This window comes from Dermacentor albipictus, unplaced genomic scaffold (genome assembly GCF_038994185.2).
Source record: "Dermacentor albipictus isolate Rhodes 1998 colony unplaced genomic scaffold, USDA_Dalb.pri_finalv2 scaffold_28, whole genome shotgun sequence".
Lineage (NCBI taxonomy): Eukaryota > Metazoa > Arthropoda > Arachnida > Ixodida > Ixodidae > Dermacentor > Dermacentor albipictus.
The window spans coordinates 4,154,708-4,174,914 of NW_027225582.1; the positions used below are offsets into that span (position 1 = coordinate 4,154,708).

The following is a 20,207-nucleotide window of genomic DNA, read 5'->3' on the forward strand; positions in this document are numbered from 1 at the left end:
ATGCCCATGAAAACAAGCTGTGTTGACTAAAGGGCAACATCAAGAAGTTTCGGTTTTAAATCCCGCAGCCCCTACATCGTCTAGCAACTAATATGCATCGGAAATCGAATCCAATCCAATGCGAGGCATATCGCTCGGTCGGTTACAGTGCCTAAAACATACTCTAGTGCACCGTCCACCGAGCGTCTGCAACGCGCGACGTTGGCACGGGCAGCGATGCCTGCCGCCGCGGCCCACCAGACGGCGATGCCTGTCGGCACCATACTAAACCGTGGGGAGTTCGAATGGCGTTCGTTTGCGATGCGTTGATTGCAATGCGTAGTTCAGTTCGCGCCTTGCTGCCGCTTTCGTTGCAGTCTTTTCTTGTTGTGAGTGGGTGTTTTGCGTCTATGTGTGCGCTCGTCTGTCAAAAGAAACTTTAAACAGGTCGCGAAACTGCGATTTCCCAGACAGACGTGGAAAGAAACGGCTCCTCTCATTACCCAGCGCGTCCGCAGACCCCGAATGTATCGCGGATTGATACAAGAACATAACAGAGGCAGATCGCCGGGCAAATGGGGAGGCTCGCGTCGTGTCTCGCTGATGTCCGCCCATGCCTCAGCATGGTCCGGCACACTCTCGTAGTACAGCGCACCAAGCGGCCGGCGGCGGCAGGCGTCACTCTCGGTGCTACCGCGACACCCGCGCTCGGCGCACTAGTGAGTGCTCTTTTAGGCACTATAGTTGGACCGTCTGTCGGCCTCGTGCGCGCCATTTCAGCAAAGTTCGCGTTTGCGTTGTGTGTTTGCTTTGACAAGATGCCGGGCGGGAAGTGCAAGTTTCAGTCTGCGTGGCTGCAACATATGGACTATCGTCACTGGGTGAGACCGGAACCAAGCGATCCTTATCGAGCAAAGTGCGCAATATGTCAGAAGACGGTCGACATTGCAACGATGGGGGAATCTGCCTTGAAGAGCCACCAGAAAGGCGCGAAGCACCGATCCAAAACTGCAGCAGGTGAGGGCTGCTCATCCGTCGTCGCAAGTTTGGTGCAAGCGGGAAATCTGACGTCCGCGGCTCCTTGTAAGCGTGAAACCACGGCAACTTCCTCTCGGGCTGCGACACTTGACGAAGACTGCAAAAAGCATGATTGCGTGATCGAAGCCGAGATTTTGTGGACGATGAAAGTTGTGTCGTCACACTACTCCTACAGCTCCAGTGGATCCACTTCCCAGCTATTCCAAAAGATGTTTCCGGATAGCGAGGTCGCGAGAAGCTTCACTTGCTCTGAGAAAAAATGCGCGTATGTCGCGTGCCACGGTCTACGCCCATTTTTCACTTCGCAGGTACAACAAATGATGGAGAAGTCTGAAAATTTTGTTGTGCTTTTCGACGAAACCTTGAATGAATACCTGCAAAGAAAACAACTTGATGTTCACGTCAGATTGTGGAACAACTGTGAGGTGGCAACCAGATACCTGACTTCGACATTCATGGGTCACAGCACAGCGGACGACCTTATGCAGAAGTTGACGGAAACACTCGCGTCTTTTCCCCTGAGCAAGATTGTGCAGCTCTCGATGGACGGCCCGAATGTCAACTGGAGTCTTTTCAACAAGTTGCAGCAGCACATGAAGAATGACTTTCAAGTTCAGTGCTTGGATATTGGTTCATGTGGCTTGCACACAGTGCATAATGCTTACAAAGCAGGAATGCATGCGACGAGCTGGCCAGTTGACACCTTTCTTTCGAGCTTATTCTCACTCTTCCATGATGCACCGGCCCGCCGTGAAGATTTTGTTGAAGAAACAAGGAGCAAGCTGTTTCCACTTCCTTTCGTACCCCACCGTTGGGTTGAGAACGTGCCAGTACTGGAGAGAGCCCTGGCTATGTGGGAGCATTTGAGGCACTACACCGAAGCAGTGAGCGAGCATAGGCTACCCTTGCCGAAATGTAGAGCGTATGAGAACGTCAGTGATTTCCTAAAGGACCAGCTTGCACTTGCGAAACTGAACTTTTCCCTAAACATTGCAATGGTTGTGCAGCCTTTCTTGACTGTTTTTCAGAGTGATTCTCCAAAGACATTTTTTTTAGCGAAAGAGCTCGAAACTGTCTTGAGGAGCCTCCTTGCAAAGTTCATGAAGCGCTCGGTGTTGACAGAAGCCACGAGCATCACGAAACTGCTGCGAATTGATGTTCATGACACTGCCAATTACACGTCACTTGAGAAGGTGGACGTTGGACGAATGGCTGAGAAGATCTTAAAGAGCGGAAAAGCGAGTACCAAGTGTGTTTTTGAATTTAGGGGTGAGTGTCGGAAGTTCATTGTGAACATGATCCTGAAAATCATGGAGAGAAGTCCTATTAGGTACCCTCTGGTTCGAGGGTTGTCATGTTTCGACCCCAGGGAGATGTCAAAGACAGAAATGTGCCTTGGGAAGCTGAAAGTTGTTCTTAACTGTTTAATTGACAGCAAGCTTTCTTTCTGAGCACAAGAGCGATATTGTGTGTGCACAGTACATTCAGTTCTGCCAAGAAAAACGGCATGAACTGCAAAACTATGAAAGAGACCAGGAACGCCTTGACGTTCTCTTCGTGCGCCTTTTGAAGCATGACCCGGCGTTCTCGATGTTGTGGGAAGTACTGAAGGTTCTTCTCTTGCTTAGCCATGGGCAGGCGTCAGTAGAAAGAGGTTTCAGTGTAAACAAGCAGATCGCGGTCGAAAATATGGCAGAGCTCTCGTATATCTCACAACGAGTCATCTGCGAGGCCGTGAAAACCCACGGTGGGCTGCTTAACGTTCCGCTGTCGAAAGAACTGAAGTCATCAGTGCGCCAAGCCAGGCATAGGTATGCGTTATACATGGACGAACAGAAGAAGCAAGCTGTAGCACAGCAGGTAACCTTGAAGAGAAAAGAACTCGAGCTAGAGCTACAGAGCATGCAAGAGAAGAAGACAAAGCTCCAAAAAACTCTTAAGTGCTTGCAGGAGTCAGCGGATCGCTTTTCAGAAGACGCCAAAGCAAAAAATGACCTGACTTGTCTTGTCAAGGCCAACAGTTTCCGTCGAACAGCCAAAAAAAAAGAAGCGGAGATAACAGCTCTTGAAAGAGAAATTAATGCGAAAATAGGGCTCCTTTCCTAAGTCATGTGAGGAAATAAAATGCTAACACTCCTTGAATTCTGCCTTTTTGCATCCTTGAAATCCTTGAAATATCCTTGAATTTTCAGTCAAATATTGTGTACGAACCCTGATAATTGCCTTCCGCTTTTAACAGCAACCGGCTAGCATAAGATATCACCTGTTCAAGTCCTTCTTTCCTCCGTACTAGGACGGCACCGAGGCCTAGGCTACTGGTGTCAGTGTGGATTTCGGTATCGGCGTCCTCATCGAAGTGTGCAAGTGCCGGCGGCAACTGCATGCGTCGTTTGAGTTCTTGAAATGCGTCGGCCTGCGGCGTTTCCCACTTGAACTCGACATCATATTTGGTTAGATGCGTTAGCGGCTCCGCGATGCGTGAAAAGCCCTTGACAAAGCGCCTGTAGTAGGCACACATGCCAAGGAATCTGGCACTGCCTTCTTGTCGATTGGTTGCAGGAACTTTGTGATGGCAGCTGTCTTCTGCAGGTCAAGGCGGACTCGAGATTTGCCGATGACGTGGCCTAGGAATAGAAGCTCATCGTAAGTGAAGCGACACTTTTCCGGCTTCAGAGTGAGCCCTGATGACTTGATGGCTTCTAATACTGTAGCAAGCCGCCTAAGGTGATCGTTGAAATTTCCGGTGAAGACAAAGACGTCATCCAAGTAAACAAGGCTTGTCTGCCACTTCAATCCTGCTAACACTGTGTCCGTGACGCGCTGAAACGTTGCAGGTGCCGAGCACAGTAGTCTGAATGGCATGACCTTGAACTCGTTGAGGTCGTCTGGCATGATGAAGGCGGTCTTTTCGCGGTCTCTCTCGCCGACTTCTATTTGCCAGGAGCCAGACTTGACGTCCATCGATGAGAAGTATTTAACATTGCAGAGCTGATCCAATACGTCGTCTATCCGTGGGAGGGGCATACGATAATCGGCGCAGAAACATAGGGTTCCGTCCTTTTCTTCTTCACTAAGACTACTGGAGATGCCCACGGGCTTTTCAACGGCTGGATGATGTCGCGCAGCATTTCGTCTACTTGTTGCCTTATAGCGTCACATCCTCGCGTCGAAACTCGGTAAGGGCTCTGGTGGAGTGGTCGAGCGCACTCTTCAGTTATTATGTGATGCTTCGCGACTGGTGTTTGTCGAATGTTCAATGACGTCGAAAAACACTCTATCTTCGAAGCAGACTTCTGAGCTGATGCTGCTTAATTATAGGGAGACTTGGATGTATGTCGAAGCCTGGTTCGGGAACTACGGTCATCACAGTAGGTGCCACAGAATCCGAGAGGACAAACACATTCCTGGTTTCCATAATTTCTTCGATGTATGTGATCGTCGTGCTCTTATTGATGTGCTTGAACTCCTGGCTGAAGTTTGTCAGCAACACTTTAGTTTTTCCTCCGTGCAGTCGAGCGATCCCTCTTGCGACACAAATTTCATGTTCGAGTAGTAGACGTTGGTCACCCTCAATGACGTCTTGTATAGGCGCCGAAAACTGGCGTGCGCAAGCGGCGACTTTTCCGTGCGTCAGCACCGTATGACAGGGCGAGGCTGGAAATAGTCCGAGGCTAAGCGCATGCAGACAAAGCGCGCTTAGCTGGGCCCATCGTCTGCTAGGCTGTTCCTTCTTAAGGACTGTCATACGGTGCTGACGCACGGAAAAGTCGCTGCTCACGCACGCCAGTTAAAGATTTGGGCGCCTGTACGTCTGCAGGTGTTTTCATGCCGAGGAAAATTACAATGCTGGAGCGGGGCGGGATGCTGACTTGATCTTCGAGCACACTCATGGCGTGGTGACTATGACAGTTCTCCGGTGGTATCGCTTGATCTTCCGACAGCGTTATCGACTTCGGCTTCAGGTCAATGATTGCGCCGTGTTGGTCCAGGAAGTCCATGCCGAGAATGACGTCTGGTAAATACTGTTGGAGGATAACGAAGGTGGCAGGGTAAGTTTGGTCATGAACGGTAATTCTTGCCATGCAGATTCCAGTCGGTGTAATGAGGTATCCGACAGTGGTCCGAATTTGTGGGCCTTCCCATGCAGTCTTAACTTTCTTCAACTGGGTGCGATCGGTCCACTCATGATGGAGCAATCGGCTCCTGTGTCTACTAAAGCGGTGACTGCGTGGCCATCGAGAAGCACTTCGAGGTCGGTGGTTCTTTATCTTGCGTGACAGTTAGGTCTTGGCGTCGGATCACGGCTGCATCGCGTTGACCTGTGGCTAGAATGTCGCATCGTCAGGTCATTTTTCATTGGCGTATTCTTTGCTTCCAGACTTCGTCAGGACAGCGGTGTGTCATCGTTATGTTGTCGAGGTAGTCTCTTCGTCGTCTTCGTTGGCAGCGGAGGATCTTCGTCAGTTTGATAAACAGCAACCGCACCTCCATTGGTTGCTGCTTTTAGTTTTCTGGATATGGGCTCGCAGACTGGCCCCGGGTTGGGCCAGTGTATGGTCGTTGTTGCGGCGACAGGTAGCGGCCTGGTGACGGCAAACGGGACGGTCGTCTACAGTTCCACTGAGTGGCGGCTAGGTAATTGGCGATGTCACGTGGGCGCTCCCCAAGCTGTAGACGCGGCGCGTTGACGGCGAACCCTCTCAGTCCTAAGTCGCGGTATGGGCATCGGCGGTACGCATGGGAGGCTTCTCTGCAGTGATAGCAGAGCAGGCGGTGGTCGGGGGCTCGCCAAATGTCTGTCTTCCTTGCATAGGTGCACTGGGCGACGCGTGGGCATGCTGGCAGCGGCGGACGACAGAATTGTGGCGTTACAGGGCCCACGCGCAGTCGCGGAGGGGGACCTTGACGGCGTGCGAGGGCGGCGTAGGTCATCGCTTCTTGCTGGGGCTGCGGTAATTGAGGTTGCACCTCAGGAACTCCAAGCGATCGCTGTACCTCATCTTTCACGATTTCGGCGATCGAGGGCACTTGAGGCTGCGACAAAGGCAAGACCTTGCACAGTTCTTCGCGCACAATGGCCCTGATGGTCTCTTGAAGGTCGCCGGAATGCAGTCCTTGGATGGTGCACTGCAGCGTGAGCACCTGGCGTTTATATTGCTGGGCGCGAATTTCCAGAGTTTTCTCGATTGTTGATGCCTCTGCAGAAAACTCAGCTACGGTCTTCGGCGGGTTGCGAATCAGTCGGACGAAAAGTTCTTGCTTGACACCCCGCATCAGGAAGTGGACTTTTTGCTCCTCTGACATTTCCAGGTCGGCGTGCCGGGAAAGACGGGCCATCTCCTCTGTGAAGATCGCTATGGTCTCATAGGGGTGTTATACTCGGTTTTCCAGTAGCACTTGGGCGCACTCTTTACGCACAACGCTTGTGAATGTGTGCAGGAAGCCAGTTCGGAACAGGTTAAGGTCGTTACAGGTCGTTAAGGTGGCTTCTTGGTTCTGGAACCAAGTCCTAATCGCATCTTCCATTGCGAAATAGACATGTCTCAGCTTGTCCTCACTGTTCCAGCTGTTAAACAAAGCGATCCTCTCGTACGTCTCCACTCAGCTTTCCGGGTCCTCAAATGTGGAACCGCGGAACATCGGTGGCTCCCTGGGCTGCTACGGAACTATTGTGGCTGCTGCGGCTGCCATTGGGACTGTCTTCTTCATCGTCTCTGGACAATCTTTTTGGACAATCTTCTTGGTCATCTCTGGTAGAAGTCCGTGTTCCGGGGGCAGCTGCTGTAGCTGGCGGCTTGCTTGATCTTCAGGGACGATTTTGGTGTTGTCTTTGCAGTCCGGGCTTGGATTACGGCTTGTCGGGGGCGTCCGGTACATGAACGTAAAGCGCCTCCACCAGATGTCACGTGGTACTTACGTATAAAGAATACAGTAACAATACTGCGGAAAATAAAACTTAACTTTTATTGGGCGAATTTGTGCCCTCAAAAGTAGGCTACACTCAAAGAACAACGATTGTGGCGAACACAGTCAGCGATCGGCGAAAATCTAATCAGCGGGTGAAGCGCGTCGGCTTTTATACATCAGTCGTTCAATGTTCAAGAGTAATCGCTGGAACCCGCACTCTAAAAACAGTTGCACCCTTTGGGGTGTATATTTGTCCCACAACAATAATCGTCATCTGTCTTGCCCGCCTTTCCTTTCTTTAACGCTGCGAGCCCTGTACTTCCCAGTCACGAACGGCATGCGCGTTATCAGTGTGATCCTCGACAGGAAAGTAGCGAGCGCCTAGTTTTCAAGAAAGGAAACGCAAGCAAGGCAGATGACGATTATTGTTGTGGGACAAATATACACCCCAAAGGGTGCAAACTGTTTTTAGAGTGGCGCGCATGTCTTTCACAAAGTTCTACATTATTCGCATCGCGCATATACAAGAAATCAGGGGTGCGATCGGAGATGGTTGTTCGGCGCGTTCGTTCAATTACCGTTCCGCGCCGACGTCGCCAGCCGCGGGGCGCCGCCCCGTTTTTGGTGACGTCAAAATGACGACACGCTCCTGTCAATCATCCGCCCACCGAGCGTTTCGCCTGAACGCGACGGGAGTTGAGAAGTTTGGAGTATGGTGGCTAGAGGGGGGTAGTGTGACGGGCGCCTCATCCGCGCCATGGAGAAGAAGCGCGCGGAACGCGGTGAAAATTTAGCCACCGCTAGGGGCACTGCTGTATTCACAGGTGCCACGCTTGCGACGGCCGGGCACTGACAAGGCTTCGCCGGCTGCGTTGACGCTTCGCTGTCGCCGCTGTCGTCGTCTGTGAAATTTGTCTGCAGTGTTGGGTCAGCGCGTTGCCACACGAGGAATGGACTCTTCAGATTCAGACTCTTGGATGTAATGAACCCTGCCGTCAAGCCGCTCAAGCACGTGCTTTATACCTGCATGCAAAGGCGGGTATCGATCTTGCTCGCAAAAGCTTTCTGTGTTTAAAGCCCTAACTGATGTCTTGCGAAGGGAGCAGTGCGCCTGAAATATTAAACGGGCTGAAAAAGAGCTTACTAACGACAGCGGGGTTTGTGAACGGCACTTCGACGAAAGATTCGTCGAATGGACCTACCGGCACACAGTCAATGGTGAGGTTGTGGAATTGCCACGCGATCGTCCGCGTCTGAAAGAAGACTTTGCCCACTGTGTTCACTGAGGCACCTAAGTATTTCACGAAAAAGGCTCCGATGAAAAGGAAAGAGAGAAATATATGCGAGCAGCTTGGACCTGCTGCAAAACGGCAAAAGCTGAACGCAATCAACAGGCAAAACCCCCAGCAAGAAAACACCGTAGCGCACACACAGCTACGCCAGGGGCCAGATATACCAGATAAGCAACACGCCGTGCAACTGGAGTGTGCGTGTCATAATGTCTGCCTACCTGATGCAACATGGAATAAGGTAACGTTTCCAAGTGAACGTTACAGTGAGTTTTTCGGAGCCAGTGAGCTCGAGGGCGAGCAGGTTGACCACATCTTGGTGCCGAATTTAGTGAAATTCAAGTCAGAAAGCAACCAACCGGAATCGTTGTGTTGCTCTGTATTCCTCAGGGGCCGATTGCGCTCACAGTGCACTGTTTCTTCGCCGGAGGAAGCGCAGTTGGCGCAGTCGGTGCTCTACAGCACACATGCACTTATATTGTGTGGAGGCTGCGGCATGAAACGAGAGAAGCAAGGAAGATATATATCGTTTGCTGAGTGTTACTTTTCCATCAAGTGCACTTAAGTATGTGAAAGTAACGGCCCCTGCATTCATTGCAAATACTTGAAAAAAATGCTGCAGAATCAATTTTCACGAAAGCGACGGAACGGGAGAGAAACAGTTAAAAAAATAATGAATGAAAATGTCCGGTGCAACAGAGCCCTGGCTACCAGCATTGCCATTTCTACTCTAAAAATATAAGCTCTCCAAGAAAAAGGAAAAAAGAAAATTAAATATAAATGATTTCAACACTGAACAAAACCTTCGAGAGCGAAAAATAAACACGCGAACTATTGCTTCTTATAAGAGAAAATATTAAGCAGTTTACACTCCAAACAAAGCCTATATAGAAACAAACACTCAAGACACAGTTTGACTGTGCGCTCACGTAAATGGATTAATTCACATGAAGTTGGCGAAAGATGTGAAATCTGGTCAATGCTGAGAAACATTCAATTATAAACTAAACGCCGCTTGCCAGTTGCGTCTATCAGAAATATTGTGGTTTTCGTTTTTGTTAAGTAGCACCATTTAAAATTTCAAACGCACGCTTTTCAACGAACTAACAAAATTACTAGTTCATGTCCTGTTAACACGGATGTGGCGTGTATTTATTGGAAACAAGGTGAAAGTAAAAACATTACGGCCCAACGCGAAACCGGCCAGCGCCGCTGGCACCTGCCGCGCAGCCAGCGCCATCTACTGGGGCCGCCATCTTTCATCACAAATTTGTGCACCCCTCCGCTCCCGCCCGTCACACTACCCCCCTCTAGCCACCATATTTGGAGCGATCATACGGCTTCTCATGGCACGTCTGGTGGATTGGATTGGATCGAACAGGTGGCCTTTTCGGCTGCGGAATGGCACGTTTGAATCCAATCCATAGTTTAATTCTAGAAAATGGCGCTTCCGTTCGAAACTTAGGTTGTTGCGCTGGCGTTTCTAGAGGAAGGAGGAGAGCGGGTGGCGGTGCGAAACGCGTTTGAAGAAATGGCAGAAAGTGAATTCCGGCGTCGTTTTTGTTTCTCGAAACAAATAATTCGTTGGTTGTACAGAGAAATCGACAACGTCATCGGTGCCAGCGAGCCACTGGGATGTTGTCGCTGCCTCTTGAAAAGTGCGCCACTCTTCCCGTCGTTTTTTTTTCTTTTTCCTTCTCGCTGTGCGCGACACCACCTAGGGACGACGCAAAGAACCTAATAGTTACAAATATTTACAACTGTCCACACACATGCATGGATTGAATTCAAGATCAGACAACAAAACTCCACATAATGAGCAATTATATAAAGGTACAAGGTAGAAAGATAAAGAAGTTTTAAGCCATATACATTGTGGGGTTCTCACACCGTACTCTTGGGACAAAGGAACGACAACACAGTAGTGCAAACAGTCACAAGGGCATTTATTGCACCTTTCGTAGATCAATGCCTGCTAGCCGAGTTGCTATCCACAAAACATGCCGATGGGCGCGCGACAAATCTAGAAGTCCGACTCTCCGCGACCGGATAACTAGCGAATATGTTCGCCCCCATGCTGGATCCCAACGCCTGGTCGTTCGCGCGTACTGTCACGCGATCGGTGGCGCATGCCAAGGCGGCCACGCGAGACGGTCTCGCAGAAGCATGGGTCGGCGCACGCGCGGCACGGCACGTCCGTACTAAAGCCCCTACATCCACGCGCCACCGCCGACCAGGTTAAAGGGCCCCTGAAACGGTTCGGACAAATTTTGTAGGCGCGTAGGGTACAGCTTAAGTAGAACATTCGTACCACAATTTAAGTGAAGCGTTACGTATTAATGGAGCTGCAAGCGATTAGAAGTTACCCTCCTCTTTAGCTATGCTTTTCCTCCTCAACTCGCTCACCGAGCGAGCGGCGCTAAGCTCCGCCTTCACTGGTTCAGCGTCACGATGCGACGTCACATCGCTCACTTCCGGTTGTTTAGGAGCACGCCCCCTCCCGCGCGAGACCTCTCCGCTAGCCGCTTGGCCGTCGACCGAGAGCTATCGAAGCAGCGTGCGTTGCGAGCATTCTGTCGTAGCGCCGAACGTGTCCGGTACTCCGTTAAAAACAGGCAAGCTGTTCATTTCGGCAAATGACTGGAGGCATAAACTCAAGCTGATGAAGGAACTTTAGCGTAGACGTACGTGAGCAGCCTGATCGGTCTGCACGGTCCAGACACTTGCTGGCGCAGCGCTTAACCAGTCAAACAAAGCGCTAATATTGCTCTAACCAAGTGTAAAGCATTTTAAACATTTATAAATCAACGTGTTGATGATTACACTCCTGCGAAAAATACACACCAGCAGCAAAGAACACACTTCGTTGCTGCTACTGTGTATGGTTGAGCTCTGTGCCACCAGGTGGCTGCACCGTGCAGACAGTTCACATTTGCCCTTCTGCTCATCTCGTGGCTCATCCCGGCACAGTCAAGCGGCCAGACCCTGTCCCCTTGCGCTTGCGTTTGCTCTAATACTGGACTCGCGGTTTGCAGGTCGCTAGGTTTGCAGTCCACAAGGCAACAAAGTCGAATCATAGTGCTCGCGAAAAGACTGAGACCGACTCTGACCGCGGAGCTCCCGTCAAAATGGAGTACGTTGTAACACAAGCAGACGACACTTGCTGTGTGCCGGAAGTGCTGAAGTGTACTAAAAAACTATTCTTGTGTATTCTCTTTAAGTTATTTTCTTTTTACAAAAACAAAGTAACTAACATTCCAACTATTACGAGCACCATTTGTTCACCATAAAGTTGCAAAAATTATCGACCACGCGCCCTGGTCAGCCAATCAGATAGCTCGCCCATGTGACGTAATATGGGTTATTTGCATCATATGGGTAGGGGCGACTTAAAATTCCGCCGAGCAGTGCGCTGCGATCGGCAGCGATGGGTATTTTTAAAACCTTATAATAAATTACACGCTTTACGCAGAGCACTTAGATGCATCAATGAATGATCAGAAGAACCTACTCTAACGACTCAGTACGTTTGTAGAAAATCGCCAAAATCGTTTCAGGGTCCCTTTAAGTACCGCCAACCTACCCTCCTCCTCCACGCTCCTCTCCTACTCACCCCCTCAGCTTCCGGCGTCAAGCGGAACTTACGTAGCTTGGGCTTCCTGTTCCGAGTGGAAGTGACGCTATGTTTCTTAGCGTTGTTTACTTTCGCGTGGATAGAGAGGCTTTAATTGCGCCAGCTGCGGTTGAAACGTAATGCGATTCCATCCAAGAACCACCGCCTATTGTAAGCGGCGATCTGGTCGTGTTGTTCGCTGCTTCGCGTCAACCTACGACGGGTTGTGCCACGAGAGACAACGTACAGTGGAATGTAGTGCCTGGGCGCTTGGAGACCGCTCCCGTTTTTCGTGCATTTGGAAAACAGCGACCGCAAACTACTACTTCAGCGGAATACAACAGCTTGTCCCCTTTGAATTCTTCTTGTTTTGAAGCAGAAATCCCCTCCAGCCAGCACGTATGGAGGGACTTTAGTGAAGGAGTTCGTGACGCCAATTTGTACGGAAGACGCATAGAGTTTATGCTGTTGATTCTGAGGTTGAACTTGTCTCGTACGGCAGATCGAAGGTAACGAATGTCCCAAGTGCGTGCACTGCGTGAAGAACTGCAATGACGTGAAGCTATGAAATATAACAAGTTCAAATTTGCTTGGAGGGCATTCAGTGACATGGTGAAAACAAGTGTGCTTTTCTTGTGTGATCTGAGCGGAGGTGTGCAGTGAATTGGTGCGTGCGCGCGTGTTGTAACGCGTGCAAAGGTGTACGGCGAATTGTGTGGATGACTCGAGCAGATGCTCACTGCAAATTGTGTTAGTGTTGTGACGCGAGCAGATGTGTACGGCCAATTATGTGTGTGTTGTGCCCCAGCCCATGGCTCTCCGCACATTGTCAGCGAAAGGGGACGACAGGCAAAGCGTGCGGGCGCAGCGTACGCAAACAAGCACGTAGATGCACACGAATGACGCTTGGTGGAATGGCTAGAGCGAGCTACTCAAATTAGCGCCGGTTGCTAAGCACGGGCGTCTGCAATCAGAGTGGAAATTCTCGCAGCGCAACTCCAGGAAGCGGAAACGCCGGAACCGGAAATCTTAAAACCGGACATGCCGGAACCGGATTTGGTGTGAGGGGAAAAGGCGGTTGTCGCTACTTAAGAAAGCGGCGGTGGCGCGTGGATGGAGAGACTTTAGTCCGTACCGCTTGCTGTCTCGAACCCAAGAGCAAGCGCCTTGTCTCTCGGTGCCCGAATAACCCCGCCTGTCGGCGGCGTTAGCAGCTAAGGTCCCTCTATAATTTCCAAGGTAGCGCCATCTGCCGCGCGCGCCACCTAGGAAGTTCCTGTAGCAGACAGCGCCCACGCTAAACCGCGGCGCCGCGGCATTCGTGAGGTGAAAAAATATCTGCATACGCGCGGAAATAAAACCTTCTGGTGCCTGACTGTGGCGAAAAACGAAAGAAGGACCCGAACTGCTAAATTTAGTCCTTTAATTTCAAATAAGTGCTCCAAGAAAATAGCTCAAGAGAGCGTAATGAGGGCTTGATCGCCTCGATTCCGCGTGTTTACATTTCGTTCGTTAGCGCTCAATCGCCGCGCGAGTCTTGGTGATTGCTTACGCTTAATCCCGTATGCTCTGTGAAATCTTTTGCATGTAAGTGTGCTGCGTACACATAGCGTTTGCATTGAACGAAGAAGTCGTGTAAAAATGAAGGCTGACAGTCGCTTGGACCGGAAATCTTTCGACATAACGTCGCTCAAACGTGCGATTCTCAAAGCGCGCGACCCTCGCGGCAACTAAACAACATCCTGTGTGTTTGTGGAAACGAGTGCGCCAACAGTCTTCTTGTCGCTGAGTGTGTCTGTCGTGTAGCGATTACACGATGACTGCTGTGTCTTGTGGTTCAATGCTACGAGCCAGTGCAACTGTCGTGACATGATGAAGAGGTGGTATGGATCGTGCCAGCGTGTCTCCTCAATCGTGTTCGGGCTGCCAGCGCGATCTGATCTCGCGGCACACCAACATCGAGCTTAGTGTGTGCGCGTGTGTGAATGTGGTTGACTGTTCTCGTGAACCGTGCGACGTCGCCGCGTAAACTCGAATCATGACGCGCATTGTTGTGTTTATCCCTTTTCGCCTCCGTGCACTGCTAAATCCCCGTAAGAATTAGAGGGCCCTTATACGAAACGCACGCGGATTGACCCAGCTATTACTGCACTGTGTTTTGCTGGCAATCCGAGTATCGCTTGTGGCGTTTTTATTATGTTCATTTGCAGTTGTGTGTTTTTCATCAGTAAAATGGCATTGCCGATTACTGAAACATCTTCGAGTGTAAGGGAAACTTGGAAGGAACGAGCTCGCAGCTGTATGTAATGTACTTTGATATACTGTATTACGCTTTATTATTTGACGGCCAGTAGCTGTGGCTATGCAGTATTCGTTTGTAAAAGCAGAGTAATGCAGGCACTTAGCAATATATTTATTCACATATGCAATGCACCGAATACGATTAGGATATTGGAAATTACATTTTGGACATGTTGTAAAGCGCAGTTAAGAACGCGCGCACAAACACAGGAAGGTGTAAAAGTAGAATTCGCTGCTGAATTTTATTTTTTATCGCACGTAACGCAATGCGGATATTTGTCAACGTGTTAATGCGTTTCTGCCCCACTATTTACTTGCATGCTAGGTCATACTGCACTTGGCTAAGTCAACGGGCATGCGCGCGAATGAAATAATACTGCAGCTCTGCACACACAGGTGTATACTTTCTCTCGTACCTTCATATCGCTCTACGTTACTTTCCTCGCATAGTCGTGCAGTTACCGACCGTTCAGTCTTTCCGTCCATTTCTATGCAACCAGAATTACCTTCTGGTTAGGTTTTGTTTGCTGCGCCTGACCCGCCGTGGTTGCTCAGTGGCTATGGTGTTGGACTGCTGAGCACGAGTTCGCGGGATCGAATCCCGGCCACGGCGGCAGCATTTCGATGGGGCCGAAATGCGAAAACACCCGTGTGCTTAGATTTAGGTGCACGTTAAAGAACCCCAGGTAGTCGAAATTTCCGGAGTCCTCCACTACGGCGTGCCTCATAATCAGAAAGTGGTTTGGGCACGTAAAACCCCATAATTAAATTAAATTATTTGCTGCGCGGAATGCAAAATAACTTCTTGTCGTCCTCCATCTGATCTCGGCACCCATCCGCACAGCAACAAGGCATTTCGGTCCTTCGCATCCTAGGTCATGCCGATCTATTCAGCGGGCTCACAGCGAACTAAAATAAATAATCTCCACAAACTTCGGCCCTCAACATTCATGCACGCGAGTGAAATACTATCACCACTCGATACACGCACGTGTATACTTTCTATGGCACCTTTGTATCGTTGTATGTTACTTGCCTCGCATAGTCGTGCTGTTACCGACGGTTCCAAGTCCGTCCGTGCAATTCTGTGTAACCATACTTTTCGTCTGGTTAGGTTCTGGTTGCCGCGCGCGATGCAAAATAACTTCTTGCCATCCTTCGTTCGGTTTCGGCACCCAACCGCACAGCAACAAGGCATTACGGCCCTCCCGGAACGAAATTATCGCAGCAATTAGAGTTTTAGAATAGGGGCCCCAAACGTTTTGGGGCCCTAAAGAAATAGCGTCGAAGCCACTGCGCATGCGCGAGAGGCAAACTGCGTTTGGGTTTTGCGTTGGGAACGCTATTTCACCGATTTAGCGGGAGCTCAAATAGCGTTCCCAAAAGCTTTGCGTCAACAAACATGGCGGCACCCATCGAAGCGACGGCTCTAACCTAGTACCAAACTGGGTTCGATTCGCGGTAACGCGTGAAGTTCGCCAGCTAGGAGAAATGACTGCAGTTATCGCTTTCTCTCAACTAGCGTGTGTTATGAAGATTGATTCATTAGACGCCGCTGATTCCGAATTCGAGTGTGGATTTTATGGCTCGTAGGCCTAACGCGGCTAAGCTTGGCTGGTGAAGGCACGTAAAGTTGGTTTTGTTGCTCAAAACTAAGCACAACTAATTGTTTGCTGCTTGAAGAATAACCTCTAAATTGTAATTAAACGCGAATACACGCACGTCAAAATTACTTTTCATATCATGAAATGGTATATTTTATTTAATTATTTTTAATCGTTTTTCTTAGACGCCGTAGTGGCGCTGTCAGCGCAAGACGCTATCCACAAACGCAAAGCCCTATTCTAAAGCTCTTCACTCCTGCGTGCCCCAACACTAACACCCGCAAAGCTCTTTGGGGCCCCAAAATATTGGGGCCCCTATTCTAAAACTCTCTAATGTGCAAAGCACAACAGGCGAAACGCGCGCTCTTCGCCCGGCGCGCAGGAACTTTCATGGCGGCAAAGGGGCGGAGCAAGGTCACATGTCACCGATCAGCCTATCGCAGGCGTTGTCGGCTGGATCAAAGCCTGGCGGTACTTTTAAATGATTGAGGGACTTTATTAGCAGCGCAACACTCGCGCCATCTCTCGTACTGCGTCTCAACCACTCCGACCGCAGCGGGCGCCAGGCCACGCGGCGAAGCCGGATTACAGGAGATGCGCTATGCGGGAAAAACATCAGGGGATACGCGACCCACAACATATGGCTTAAAACGGGAGCAACATTGAACATTTAACAACAGGAGATCCAGCATACATGTTTTCCGTAAGCTATGCAAAGCAGTTAGGAAAAAAATGACTACATGGTCTTGTGGAGGAACACAAGGTTATCCAGTGAATCGGGTTTTAAACATGTTCTTCGTTTGTTCATGATGTAGCCAGCAGCGCTAAAGTTTCGTTCACTTCTTGCACTTGTTGCGGGAATGCACAAAATTTTTTTTTTGAGGGAAGCAAGACGTGGCAACTTCTTGCTCTGAGATTTGCACCATTGTTGCGCATCCATTCCGTCACCGTCGGAGGAGCCTCCAGATTGAAAATATGTGTCCAGCTTTTCGACCTAAGCCACTGCCTCGTCATCATCGTACCACTCCTGGAAGTCCAGAAGCCTTCGCTTCGTTGGCTGTGCACTGGTCATTTCTCCATGGTCACAGTTTTCTTGAGGTGGCACCACGGGCTCGGCGATCATCATCTGTGAACTGAACTTCTTTCTGCCTCAGTGAGGGCTCTGAGGTGCTGTAAAGGTGGCCACAAAAACATGGCGACATAGTTCAAATCTTCAATTTGCAGCCTGGGCCGCTATTTTGTAGCGATGCCTTATGCCTTATTCTATGCTATTCTTATCATCCACCCCACACGGCCGCCTGATTGCGTTGATAATGTGGGCAGACCGTCGCTCTGACCAGTGGCCAAGCGCGAAAAGCCTGAAAAAGCATAGAATCGGAAAAGGCATCGCTACAAAATACCGGCCCTGCTCTCCAAAAACAGTGCTGCCTTTTTCCTCACTTGTGTGACCACCTATGTGTCTCCAGGAGCAACAGTTAGCTGTCCCTTCATCCGCCGGTAGTAGAGCAGTACCAGTGGCAGTGTCGGCAGCTTCTCTTGTTCAAGCTTGTCACTGGCCTCCCTAAACGGCTCCAAGAAATTGACGACATCCTCGAGAGTAGCACTGTCAACGCAGTCCATCAGTGTATTGTCCCTCGTTTCAAGAAGAGATTCAATCTCGCCATACTGCGCTACTAAGGACCTTATCATGACCAGGCGTGAATTCCATCTCGGGCTTGCTTCTTGGCACAAGCCTTGTGGTAGTTGGTTGGAGAGTCCACTCTGCTTTAGGAATGTCACAATCGTTTTTACTTTAAGCTGCTTGGAAAACACCGGAAGGTGCTGAATGAGGTACACGTCATTAAATGTATGCCGTAGGATGGTGTTCAGTATGTGGGCAGTGCAATTCATTCTGGAGAAAGTATGCAATGCACTAATAATGTTCGCCCCTTGGTCAGTCACAAACACTACCTTTTCCAACATGGCCCCCTCGTAGCCTAGCTTTGCACACCTCGTACAATCTCTTTTCTAATGTCCTGTCCAGTTTTCTTCTCGAGAGAAAAGTCAGAGGTGAAAAGGACAAGGCTGATCAGCTCCCACTTGTTAATGTAGTGAACAGTGACGCTTGACCTGCCGTGGTTGCTCAATGGCTATGGTGTTGGGCTGCTGAACACGAGGTCGCAGGATCGAATCCCGGGCACGGCGGCCGCATTTCGATGGAGGTGAAATGTGAAAACACCCTTGTACTTAGATTTAGGTGCACATTAAAGAACCCCAGGTGGTCAAAATTTCCGGAGTACTCCACTACGGCTTGCCTCATAATTAGAAAGTGGTTTTGGCACGTAAAACCCGATAATTTTTAACAGTGACGCTTGTGTACGCCACCTTCTTATAATCGTCAGTTCAAATGTCCACCATGCAAGCACAATGCCTTTCTTCCATTGCCTGCTGTATATCTGGCTTCAACGATTCCCTGAGCGCACCAGCCACTTCAGCCACCTTGTGAGAAACTGTTGTAGGATGTGGAAGGACATCTTTCGCAGGTACGGTTCCATGTCATGCACCAACAGCAATCAGTTCGTCGGCTAGGCTCAGGAACCCTGTGTCACGTACAATGTCGAAAGGCCTCATAACCTTTGTGCATCAACGAACGCTAGCAGTTACACTGGGTTTCTTCGGTTAAAGAAAACGACGTTATGCCAGCGCAGTCCGGAGCCACCTTACACTTGTGGTAGCTCAGATGGGATGTACCCGTCTTCGCACTATTATAGGTGAGGAAGCTTTTGCAGTTCTTACACTGCACGTGTGCTGCAGGCGTTATTATTTCGGAGTCAACAAGTGGAAAAAATTCACACATCACCTTTTCCGCCGTCTTTCGAGATGAGTGCCAGGTTCCCGGATTTGATATCTTTAAGCTTGCCACGTCCATTGTAGCAGCTGACACTAAGGCATCAAATGAAGCAAATGAAATAGCAATTGCCAGGCTTCAGCATAGGAAAGTTGAACGAACGCAGCACAGGGTGTCTACCAAGTTGACATTTTCAAATTCCCCGACATTTACATGTTTTCCCTGAGTGCTTTTGCTAAAATTCCCTGAGTGACACACAACTTTCTTTTAGGTCAAGACGGACGGACACAATGTCACCGGATGCTGTCACTCTCTAAAAAAAAAAAAAAAAGACGATATAATATAGTTTGAATGGTACAGAGTAATGTTTATTTCATTCAAAACGAAAACAGTCAAGATTAGTAAAATGCACAGCGAACTAAATATCTTCGAAAAAAAGTGGTAAAGCCCATTCCGCAGCGAGTCATATTTTCACATACAAATAATGAAAAGAAGGTGCATACAGAAGCAAATATTTTCGAATGTGAGATATTTCTATCTAGTAACAGCAAACTTATTAATTTAGGGCCAGAACTTTGTCACAAATTCGAAATGTGCCGCCTTCATGGAGTTGGTATAGACACCTTGGCAGCGGCATTACTTTTGCATGCCTTCTTCGACAATTCGCACGCCGTAGGACCCAAACAGGAGTTGGAGCTTGGCCACAGTGGCTGGATGAATGGTTACTGGATGGCCTACGCTCGAGGTTTACGATGATGGTGCTACTGCCCAGGCTTTGGTTGCTGATGCTCTTGAACAGGTATCAAGCGCGAACTACGTGCTAGCATTGGCAGCTCATGACTCGCCAGTCGCCTCGCAGGGGAAAAGAAAAAAAAAAAAGCAAAGCCTCCGGCGGCGGGACTCGACCATCATGATTGGTAGATTGTAAAAGTGGAAACTTTCCATGCGTCGTGGGGCCTGCCGAGTGGCGCTGTGATCCTGCACAGCGAAGCGGTGAAGCCGAAGCGCAGCCATGACCGGTCGCGAGCGCAGTGCATGGCTGGAGTAAATGGAAAATAAAGCTTCTCGTTCCTGCATGGTGCAGCGTAATACTCTGCTGCTAGGCGGCCGGTCGAGAATGTGCGTGCAATCTTTGATGGACGCAGTGCCATAATTCAGCCACATGACGAATTATCTTAGCAGTCATCATTTTACCAATTCGCCATTAAAGAATCGGCAAGTCGTGAACGCGCTTACACCCCTGTGATAGCATTAGTTACATTGGTTTATGTAAAGAATACAATGGCATCCTTTGGTTTGAGGCCACTTCATTCTTTCCGGACTTTTACATTCTGTTCAAACAGCACAAAATACGACAGAAGAAGAAAATGGAATTACGCATGAATAGCAATGCCAGCTGCCAGCTGCACCGGCGCAACAGGTTTTTCAGAGTAGAGACACCCGAGGATAACTCCCCGCACGTTACGTGTACAAAACCAGAAAGTCCGAGCCCGGGCCTGCGTCAAACAACCCGAGCCCAGCTCGGGCCTGGGTCATAAAGCACATGCCTTGCCAGAGGCCATGAAAAAACTACCCTACCCGGCCCGGCCCTGGGCTTTCGGCTAAGCCCGAGCCTATGCAGTGCTCTAGATGAGGATTATAGCAAAATA

General features: G+C 49.6%; 1 protein-coding gene and 1 pseudogene across 15 annotated transcripts in view; both read left to right on the forward strand.

Annotated features, from left to right (window-relative positions):
- Positions 1-20,207, forward strand: part of LOC135897584 (uncharacterized) — a 144,401-nt gene that overhangs the window by 112,261 nt on the left and 11,933 nt on the right. The window lies entirely within an intron of this gene.
- Positions 603-3,166, forward strand: LOC139052618 (uncharacterized; annotated as a pseudogene).